The sequence below is a fragment of the Pinus tabuliformis genome, chromosome X (genome assembly GCF_031772625.1).
Source record: "Pinus tabuliformis cultivar Carrire ecotype Pingquan chromosome X, CPIR1, whole genome shotgun sequence".
Classification (NCBI taxonomy): Eukaryota; Viridiplantae; Streptophyta; class Pinopsida; order Pinales; family Pinaceae; genus Pinus; species Pinus tabuliformis.
Window position 1 is genome coordinate 1,684,814,127 of NC_142308.1, and position 11,604 is coordinate 1,684,825,730.

Below are 11,604 nucleotides of genomic sequence, written 5' to 3' on the forward strand. Positions count from 1 at the left end.
CTGCTGGGGAACTAGTATCTTGTTGGTTTATTGTGTTTCTTGCTATTCATCTCATAAACAAGGAGAGCACCAAATCGAACTGCAATTGAGTCCTTCAATTGCAAAGTAGAGGGCAGCTGCTCTGGCTCAGTTTCTGAGCAAGTTTATGATTTGAAGAGCTAATCCACAAGGACTCTTGTGCTCTTTGTGATAGCTTTTCATCCTCTTGATCATCCCTTAGCTTGTACTTGACCTATAGCTTTTTATTTCAGCAAAAACAGTGAATTTTTGAGCTTTTTATGACCCGGAAACCCTTGTAAACGCAACTCTCGTGTCTCAGTGCAGGCTGCCCAAAGGCAGTCTGCATTTCAGCGCAGGTACTCCCTTCGGGAACTGCGCTGAGAGTCAGTTTGACAGACCAGAGCCTGCGCTGAACCAGTTAGGCTATGTCTTCCTGAGATTTCCCACTGAGTCTTGGCCCTGTTTTCACTGTTATTTTGCTGCTGATTGCTTGTCATTTGTACTTGCTGTAAACCAACTTTCCTTGACATTATTCCGCCTCAGTTGTGTGATGAAACTGTGATTGTTCTTTCAGTATTTCTTGTTTCAGTTACAGTTTCCCATTGTGAAAAGCAAACCAGTATAGCTGTGGCCTCTTAGATCCTGAACTGTAAAAGTGTCTTTGTGATCTTAAGAGCTAGTTTTATTACTGTTCATGGCTGTTTGAGTTTGTTTGTTTTTCATTTTATGGTTTGAATTCATACATTTTTAGTGTCGAAACAAGTACCTGTAAGGCGTCTTTTGATTTTAGACAAAGCTTGTTTACTTACGCTTCAAATTGAATTCAAAAATTATACGACAGTTTCCTTTTTTGTCTTACATCAACATTAAGGGAAAAGAAAAGAAATACATGCATCTTGCATTTGCATTTTTGATAAGTTTGCGTGATTGATCTAGGAGAAAGAGCATTAGTTTGTGCTTTGTGCTCTGTGTGGAAAGATAATGTTTTTCTCTCCCCTCAGTAGTTAGGATTTTCAAAGCTAAAAAGATTGTAAAGCTTGCTTATCATTTTAGCTGCATTTAGGAATTTGTACCAATACATCTCGTGGTGATCCTGAAAGACAAACTGCTAAACAAGATCAACTTAAAATATATTGAATGAATCTAAAAACGCTTTGTAACATAACGCTCACAATAGAGGTCTAGGTAGAGACGTGTTCCGACGTCGTTAAACGTAGTGACTGTCAATCTCTACGAAGGTGGGTGATTCCTCCTGAGGGACGATAGCACTAATACGGACTTGTGCTCCCGCGTACCGTCGCGTATATTGGGAGACCCCTATAGGCATTTATCCTTTATCCTTAGGAAGCTGTGTCGGCCGCCCTACTGATCGCGATGCAGTGAACACAGCATTCACGAAGATCGACCACCCGTACCGTAAAACGTATTCTGTGGTTTCGCGAAAGGTTTGGCACACCCTCTGCCTAGATCTCCAGAGCAGTTTCTTTTGGCCTTTTTCAAACTCTATAACTGAAAAAGTCCAACCGAGCATTTGTCACTTCGGGCTCGTTAATACATCGAAGGCGACTAGAGTCATCTTTAGCTTTTTCTCGACTCTTAAAACATGAAAAAGCAAAGTTGTGTCTAAAAGCGTCTAATAAAATTCATTCAATACGGAAACATAATTCCCCTTTTTGTATTTTAGTTGATCGAGTAATCCGCAACCGTGGAGGAAAGTCAATTAGAACTCCGTCGTTCGAGGAGACTCGCGAGTCAACCATCTTTGTCTCCGGAATCGAGAGTAGTACGGACGAAGCAAACTCGCTTGACCGGGTCAAAATCTCCCATTAAAGTTAGAACAACAGTTCCAACTACATCTGAGATTCTGGTCACTCCTAATATTTCTGGAATCCCTGCCTCTATTGAAGAAGTTCAACAGCGACAGAGGGACAGTTGTACTGATCCTAGTCTGAGAACAAGTACTTGCATAATTGAACCAGTTCCATCTGAAACCGGTCCACAGAGTCTTGTTGCTCAAACAACTGTCGCTGTCGAAGCAACCCCTTCTTCGGCACCAGAAATCTTTTACGGACCTGACGGTCTTCCTCTTCCTCCTGGTCTGATTGCAATAGAGGAAATCGTAGAGGACCAGCAAGCAAATACTCCAACTCATTTTGGAGTAGGCATCACTCTTTTTCCTTCTGCATCAGAAGTTTGTCCATCGCCAGTGGTAGTTCCTGTAGAATCGTTAGGCAGTTTATTGGATAGACTTAAAATGTCTGAGCAACCGTCGACATCTAGGACTGTGCCAAATGACACAGCGACAGCAGAAGCTCCTGCTGTCACTCCGACGATGTTTGCCGGCATACCAGCTGTCCCGACTAGCTCTCAACAGCTAGAAGGAGTCCACCCAGGGACTATTATGACAACTTGGTCTGTTCCAGTTTGTTCTTCCGGTATAATACCCGGTAATTCTTATGTTGAAACTAGACAAATTGATCCCTTTGGAAATCAGTTTGGACCATCCAGTCCTCAAAGGCAATCTATACCCTTGAGCTCCGGATTGTTACCGTATGGGGGGCAATATGCCCTTTCACTTCCCCCTCCGGGAGGATACCCATACGGCAGTTTTCAACCGCATTCAGGTTTGACTGAAGTTACGACGAGTGGTTGGGTGCCTATGTTGCCCCAACAACCGAGAGTTGTATATTCCATGCAACAATGTGTACCTATGTCTAGCATCCCGACGACGCCAGCAATTGTAACCGTGTCGCAAGTTCAATGGATGCCTGTTGTATGTCAACCCCAAGTTGTAATGCAACAGCCCCTTGACCCTGCAACACAACCACAATCGCCAACTGCTGGGACGACACAGATACAAACGGGAACCATAACCCCGCATCTTGGTCCGTCGGTTAGTATCGCACAGCAAAACATGGCTTCGCAGCCATGGATGATGCAATACCAACAACCTCAGTTTCAACAGGTGTACCAGGGATCTGAGCGACAGATCTTTGCAAATAGTGGGCAACCCTATATTCAGAACGGGTTAAATCAACCACTTTACAGTGGCCAAGCCCACTAGCCATATCAGTCCTATCAACATCAGTTGCATTATGCTGGTATGCAAAGGCCTACTGCTCAGGCGATTCCATCGTATCCTGGGTACGCCTCGCCAAACCTAAATCAGCAGTTGCCATTCGTGGCGACTCTAGAATTACCAGATTTACATCGATTGACGAATGATCCAATCGCCTATGCCCATTGGTGGCCAGCGATTCCTCACAAACTTCCTTCGGACATTCCTAAATTCAATGGAAATCCTGGCGAAGACCCGTCGAATCATGTGATGACTTTCCATCTGTGGTGTTCGTCGAATACCTTGAATGATGATTCGATAAGGCTTCGCCTTTTCCAGAGGACATTGACTGGTCCGGCGGCTAAATGGTATATTGAATTACCTAGAGCCTCTTTCGACAATTTTAGTTCCCTAGCCACGACTTTCTTAACACACTTTCAGTTACCTATAAGGTACGAAACTGGAACCGAGATCTTAACCAATTTCAAGCAGACAACGGCCACACATATATCAGATCATATACATGAGTGGCGTCGTCGTCGCAGAATGGTAAAGACTTATGTTCCAGATCAGCTTTTAGCTGAGTGGTTTATAAAGTCGCTTCTTCCTGCTATAACAGAAGATGTGGCCAAGGGAGGCGTCATAACAGAGGAGCAAGTTATTGCTCGTGCCCAGTATTTAGACTTAGTATATACTCAGTCTGGCACGCTCTATGACAAGATACCTGACGCCCCTAGACCGGAATTTTCAATTCCTTCCCCTCCTGGATCAAATAGTGACTCTCATGCCGGCGATGGTGTGATTGGCACTGCAAATGCAAAGTCAACACGGGATTTGTCTAAGAAAACCCGTAAGACTTCGAATCAAAATGCAAATGAAGAACTTCTTGCCTCGGAAGTAAGTGCCGTGTCGGACGACAAGGGCAAACAACTGAAGCAACCAGGAGACAAGAAGAAAAAGAAAGGGAGAAAAGGGAAACCCCCTTCGGGGTGTCATATATGCGATGAGGATCATTGGACAGCAGATTGTCCATGCAAAGCTGAGCTTAAAAGATTCTTTAAGAGTCCGAAAACCTCAGCTGTGTTGACTGATCCGTTTCCTAATCCTGGTCAAAATCTGGTTGCTAATCAAAATGCTTCCCGATCCCAAGTGCTTATGTTTTCTACCTCAAAGCAGCAGAATAATGCTTTGACAAGGAATAAAGATTACGGGAATCCATGGCTGTCAAATAACAAGGCTAATGAACAACCTAGTAGTTCGACGACAGTTTTGACCAAAGTTGTGCCACCCATCATTCCTGAACCAATGGTAAAGTTTCCAAAGGGAGTAGTACACAAATCGACATTTAATCCTCGTGCCAAAATAGCACAGAATTATAATATAATAGAGGACCTGGCCCAATTGCCGTCCGCTATGTCGACACTTGAGGTACCGCAAAATTGCCCCTCCCAAGAGCAAACTTTATTATCAGCAATAGGTGGGATTGGCCCAATGGATTCCAATCTTGTGGCCTTTGATCATAAAGGATATGACCCTAAGTTACCAGCTCAACTAGCTTTCCTTATTCAAGTGAAAGCCCTCAACAAAACTGTTCATCGAACAATTATTGATGAGGGGGCATCTACATGTCTTATGTCGATGAGTTGCTGGAAAAATTTAGGCTCACCACCCTTGTCGAAATCGTCAACGACCTTAAAAGCATTTGATGGACGATCATACACTCCCTACGGGATTTTAGGTAACTTGCAAGTTGAACTGGGGGGCAAAACAGTAGAAGTCGATGTTGAAGTAATTGATGGAAACCTCGATTACAACATCCTACTAGGAAGGCCCTGGATATATGCCATGGCCGCAGTCGTGTCGACCTACTTCAGGAAGATTGCATTTCCCTTTCAAGGAGGGATTACAGTCGTCGACCAACAAACTTTTCTCCCCGACAGTTCACAAGTTACGGGAAGCATTCCAATGACACATGGAAGCGATCATTCGCTTCAAAATATTGGAGTAGGTCTCCTAAAAGACCCTGCCTTAATGGGTACTTTTTCCCTACCGCCTGCAAGTAATCTGGCGGAGGTGGCCACAGTGGAAACCTACAATATGAAATCTTCTATATCTAATGGATTCGGAAGATTCCTATACATTTTTTCAGCATGGATCATCGCCCTAATAGAAATACTGTAAATACAGTGGGCTTCGAGGATAGTTCCTATCTCATGTCAACCTCGTTAAAAAATGAAACAAATCCCCTTTCCAAATCTCAAAGGTAAACCTTCATTCCAACCACCGAGTTGAATGCAATGAAGCTTGGGGGGCATGCACCTCGATTTTCATTATTATGCTGGGGGCATGCAAACTTATCATCGAGCAGTTTTAGCACATAGTTCATGCTCGTTAAAAAATAAACGCAAGATCCGAGCAGTTTTAACGCGGTCTTCATGCTCGTTAAAAAATAAATAAAAGCAGTGAGCAATGTTCCCTCCAGAGTTTAAGCTCATTTTTATCTAAAAAGAGAACCTATCCCGGTAAATAAACTTCTGAGATCGTAAATTCATCAGCCATAAAAGCCTTGGTCGTGTTTGTGCACCGTCACCTCCACCGTCATTTGGCCGATCATTCACTTCCATTTGTGTGTTTACCCATTTTGAGGAACAGCTGCGAAGAGTGATTTCACCTAGCCATCCTTGTGACACTGCCGTGATTGGAAAATTCCAACTTGTACCTGGAATCAGTTGCTATCCCTGTTTATCACTCGTTCCTCAAAAGACGAGTCCTCTTTGAGCTCTTTTCAGACTCGTAAAATATGAAAAGTTTGCCGAGTTTTGGCCTTCCAGCTCGTTAAAAGGACCGGAAGAGCTATCCCTCATTTAGACTTTAATCTTTTTGGACCTGAGGGATTATTACACAAAAAGATCGAGCGCTTGTCTTGTTCGGCTCGTTAAAAGTACCGAACACCCATCCCTTCTGTATTGTTTTATACTTTTTCGGACTTAAGGGATTAGATGACGAAAAAGGAATTATGGAGTTAACTTTCTGTACCTTTTCAGACTCTCTAAAAATGAAAAGGACCGAGTTTTCCTTGTCGTTAGACTCGTTAAAATGATTAAATAGCGACAAACTTGTCTTTAGACGAGAACGAGTTTCCCTATCGCTAAGCTCGTTAAATCATAGCGATGGGCTTGCCCGAAGGGCAGGTTATAGAACAAGCATATGTTATCCTCCTCAAGCTTGACAAAAATAAAGAGGTACTGGTTAGAAATGACTGGGGAAAAATTGGGAGAACATCAAAGCTTAATGGTAGCAAGTCGCTCTTGAACATGACACTTTTCTTCCGTACCACATCGGGTTGGGTTGTTTCATTCACCGGTCTCATCACCATGGTCTTCGCCAAACCATCCACATTTTGGGGTAATGCTACCGATCCATCGCATCAGTGTCGTTATATGTTCAAGAGAGGTCATTCTGAAAGTGTCAACCGTGTCCCATCCACTGCCATACATTATCCTTCATCCATTCATGATCGCCACCCTGAATCATATGTCACAGTTTGTTTTCACCTCCACTAAAATCATTAGCTCCGTTCCGTGTCATTGATGTGGGATTCATTAAGGCCCTCCTTTGACGGATCGCTTCTTGTCGACTTCAGCTCATTATCCAAGAAGTTGATCTAGGAACAACCCCATCAGTACTTTGAAGCTTGCATGCCTCAATGGCAAGTTTCTCACTTCCGGCGACAGGTATACATCAATGACCTTCGACCAGAAGATTTTGCGTGGCGTTCGACGCCAAGTCCTTTATTCACGCCACGTGAATTGTACTGCAGTACCTTGAGGGTCATTATCATTATCGGTGATTCCTCTCGCGCTTGTTAACGGTTTTTCATCATTGACCGGTAATCAAGCGATGTCTTTCCATGTTCGACTTCAGCGCAATTCTCACATGGATCGACTTGTACTTAGAGTGAAGATCGAACGAGTTTGAAGACCCCGGATCTAGTTTCATCCATCCGGGCTGCGATACATATTCAGGAAATATAAAAGCATTTGTCATGTACATCATTGCAGCAGATGATCATCCTACTCAAAGGATGATAATTTCAACAGAGAATTATCAGTCTACCATCAGACGATCGTCTGTTCTATGTACCAAAATGTATTTATAAAGCTGAGCATGGGAATGCCCGCCTCAGCTAGATCATGAAAACATAATGAAAAATAATGTATTGTATTGTATTGTATTACAGGGCACCTCTCAGCACTTGAATGAACTTCAGACCCTCTGGATAAAGCATTTCACCCGATAAACGGCCTCATACTTTAGGGGGCAACTGTTATAGACATTTTTGTGCCTCGCAGCATGGAGCATGAAATATCGATAATTACAGGGATCCAAAGTCCCTAAACATGTTGTTCTTACCCCTAGAGGAACAAGGTCAGCAAACCACAGCACTTCCTATCAGTTCTCCACCTGAAAACACTCAAAAACAGGCTATTTTTGGATCATGTCAGCTGCTCCACTGAGCATCTGCGCTGAATGTCAACTGCTCCTCCTTGTACCTGCGCTGAAAGTCAAAACCAATGAAGGCTACCTGCGCTGGGCGAGATTGGCCAAGTGGCACAGTCATTCTGCAAGGTGTCAACTGCCCAGGAAGCTGCCAAACTGACACTTGGTTCAAGGAATTCGCCCTATGATGAGTAAGAGGTACTTGATCTCCATGTGGAAGCAAGGATCTCCAAGTGGACTCAAGAACTGAAGTTTAACTGAAGAGGGAGAGGACACAAGGCAGCTTTAGGTCAGTCTCAAGCTGACTCATCCTTTCTCCAAATCTCCTATATATAGAGCTCTTCTATGAGGTCTAGGGAGGCTGGAATTTTGTGCAAAGCAAGGAAGTGCTGTTGGTTTACAGTTAGAGCTATTGGGTGATTGCTTTTATAGAGGGGAAGAGGAGATTTCTTGCTGCTGGGGAGGTGCTGCTGGATTGGAGCCATTTATGGTTGTAACCTTCTCAGAACCTTTTTCTTCTATCAATAAAGCTTTGATGTTCTCCTATATACTTGTATTGCAATGATGTATTGTTTTTATCTGTATATTTGATTCATTCTAATCCATGCATCAGTTATGAGTACATGTTTCTTGTAGTTTCCCTCTCTTGTTTTTGCAGGATCTTTGTGTAGCTGGGCCGGCAAAGGGAGCAAGGAGCTGGGAACAAGAGGCAAAGAGAGAAGACAGGATCGACAAAAGTGAAAGACATCGGTTGGTCAATCTTTTCTTCCTTCTTTGTATTTTCATAAAGGAAAAATATCAAAGCTTTACTTTCAGTTGTTGCTAAGGAACTATCACCCTTAGAGTAGGGATAGGGTCATTCCGAGTCGGATACTTTTCCCCACAACAAAGGCCGGGATAATCCCATGTGGCTTATGAGAATGCCAGTTAAATGCTATCAGGAGGGTAGGTAGACTTTATTTGAAAAGCCATATGATGAGGGAGTCGCTTTTTTACATTAAGCATGTCGAAAGTGAGCACTAAAGAATTATTTGGATCAACTGCCCCTATTGCCGAAAGCAAAGCACTTCGTTGAGCTGGACACGACTGGAGAACCTCTAAAGTGGACATAGCACATGGACTCTGAGCCATATCCTCAACAATGGAGTAATTTTGGGCGGCCCTAGCATTAGGATTAATAGTCGCGTGTTTAGTGGAACCTTTCGGTATCCGAGGTATAGTCTTGACAGAGGGTTGCTCAATATGAAGGTCGGTAGTTTCAGGAGTATCCTTGTCCTTGGATGTTTCAGTTTCACCATAATCACATGACTGAGTGGCCACATGGACGTTAGAACCCATCATGAAAACATTTGATGATTTATCCCCTTCCTAGTTGCCCCCTACAGAGGTACCAGGATTTGAATTTGTACCAGCAAGCATCTGCTGCCCTTGGGGAAAAGGGTTGGTGTTATAGACATTTTTGGGCACTGCAAACCCAATCATAAATGTCCATAAACCAAGGGCTCCTAAGTCCCTAAAGGTGTTATTCCAACCCCTAAAAGAACAAGGTGAACTGATTACAACATCTCCCAGAAGTTCTCCATGAAAAAACTACTCAGAACTGGTCAAAACTGGACCATTTCACCTGCTCCATAGTCAAAGTGCATTGCATCCCACCTGAATACACACAGTAGGTGTGATGCATGTTGAAAAAACCTTCTATGGGGTGCGATTAGCGAGAGTGGACAAATGGCAGGGTCAATCCGCAAGGTGGAGGAGCATGGAATCTTCCAGAAACTTCTCCTGTGACACTTGCCTCTCTGCATTCAACCAGGGATGAGTAAGAGATCACCAATCTCCAAGTGGAATCAAGAACTATCAGAGAGAGGACACTAATCAAATCTCAAAAGCTGACTCATTCCCCTTGCAAACATCTATATATGGATCCCTCATCCCTGAGATCCAGAGGTTGGAATTTTGTATCTTGTAAGGAAGTGCTGTTGGTTTCTTGGTGCAATATCATAGTGTTGGGTGATCTAAGCTTTTCATGAGGTGAATAAGGGCTTTCTTGTTGAGAGGATGATGCTGGGTCAGAACAATTGATTGTAATCCTCTTTGCTCTTTCTTGATTATCAATAAATCTATTCAAGTTTTCCTCCACATTCTTGTATGATTGATGTTATATGCATTTGTGTGGTCAATATATATCTGGTCCTATATTGTTTATGATAATAGATCTATGTTCTTGGATAGTGTTATGCTGCTTTGATTCTACAGGTGCTCTTTGAAGCTGGGTAGACAAGGAAGCGAGTGGCGAAGACCTATTAGAAGGGAGAGGAATCAAGCAAGGAACCAAGCACAAGACAGAGGTTGGTCTCCTTATTCCCCTCTTATTTATTTCTCATAAAGGAAAACAAAAGTAGTTTTTAGTTTGTTTGTTTCTAAGGTAGCTACCAGCCTTAGTGGGACTAGCAGCTCTGCATAGACACTAGTTTTCCTGATAACAAAACGACGACTCCACTGGGGAGCGAATAGATTGTTTTTTTATCCACATTTGTTTACTTTATAAACTTACAGACGGGGCCTGAAGTCAAGCCTGCTAGCCTTCGAACTGCATTTGCTATGCAAGTGCAAATTAGATCAATGCTGCTTCAGTCTATCTCCAGGTTTTGTTTATGAATTAAACAATTGATTTACAAGCTCTCTAATTTCCCTCGTGGTGGCTCTAGTAACCTCCTTAGATCTACCCCTGTGATTGATTTACTGATTACCACTTACTTGGCCTAAATCCCTGAACTGAGCTGCAAACTCTGACCCGGAACCCAGCTAAAGTCTCGTCCCTATTCCATCGTATTGTGTCTTCTCTGAAACCTGAATGCATCACACTTCCCGAGTGTAGTAGGTGCATTGCATTCCAGTTTCCCTATGCTACAGGTGCGCTGATCAAACCTCCTCTGCTCTTAGATTTTGGCTTCTATGTTCATACTTTTCATTTCTATTAAGGAGTTTTGCTGCCTGTAGTCAGTACACCTCTATTGAAACCCCCTTCCTTGCCATTATTCTGCCCACACTGTGCAAAGAAATGTAAATGTTTTTATGTATTTTTGAGTCATTTTCAGTTCTCTTTTACAAAGAAGTAGCGTAATTGTACTGTCGTTTCTCGATTTGAAAGTGTCGCAAGTGTCGTTTTTAGTCATAGAAGAGAATCTGATTGTTCTTCTTCTCTGAAACCTGAAGTAGTGTAATTGTACTGTTACTCTTGTATTTGATTTGAATTAATAGTTTTTCAAGTGTCGAAAGCAAGTTTTCAATTCCAAATAGCAAAGTGTCGTCATTGTCTCCATTTTGTTTCGAAAAGAAGCTTGTTAGTAATTGTCGCTTTGAAAAATAATTCAGATTTGCGCTTAGCTTTCTTTTTATCATTCACACATTAAGAAGGCTGAAAACAAGTACATGCATGTGCATTTGCATTTAGACTGTTTGTTGGTTTGATTTAGGACAGTGCATATAGTGTGTGCTCTCTGCTCTTTGTTGAAAGAACGCCATCTCTCTTTCCTTAGTAGCTAGGATTTTCATTGCAAAAAGAAGATTAAACGACTGTTTATCATCTTAGATTGCATTTTAAGAATTGTACATCTACATCACGTGGTGAACCTGAAAGGAAAATTTCTTAAGCAAGATCAAATATAAAATAAATTTAATGAATCTAAAAACGCTTTGGAACCTAACGCACAACATCTAGAAGTCTAGGCTAGAGACGTATTCCGGCGTCGTAAAGCCTGGTAACTGTTGTTTTCACTGTTGGTTGGGTGATTCCTCCACTTTGAGACGATAAGTGCTAGTACAGACTTGTGCTCCCACGTACCGTCGAGTATATTTTGGGAGACCACAATAGGCTTAATCCTTTATCCATAGGAAGCTGTGTCTGCCGCCCTATCGATCACAATGCACTGAACACAACATTCGGGAAGATTGACTGCCGTACCGTAAAAAGTATTCTGCAGTTTTTCGATTGGTTTGGTAATCCCTCTATCTAGATTTCCAGAGTAGTCCCTTTCGTTCCTTTT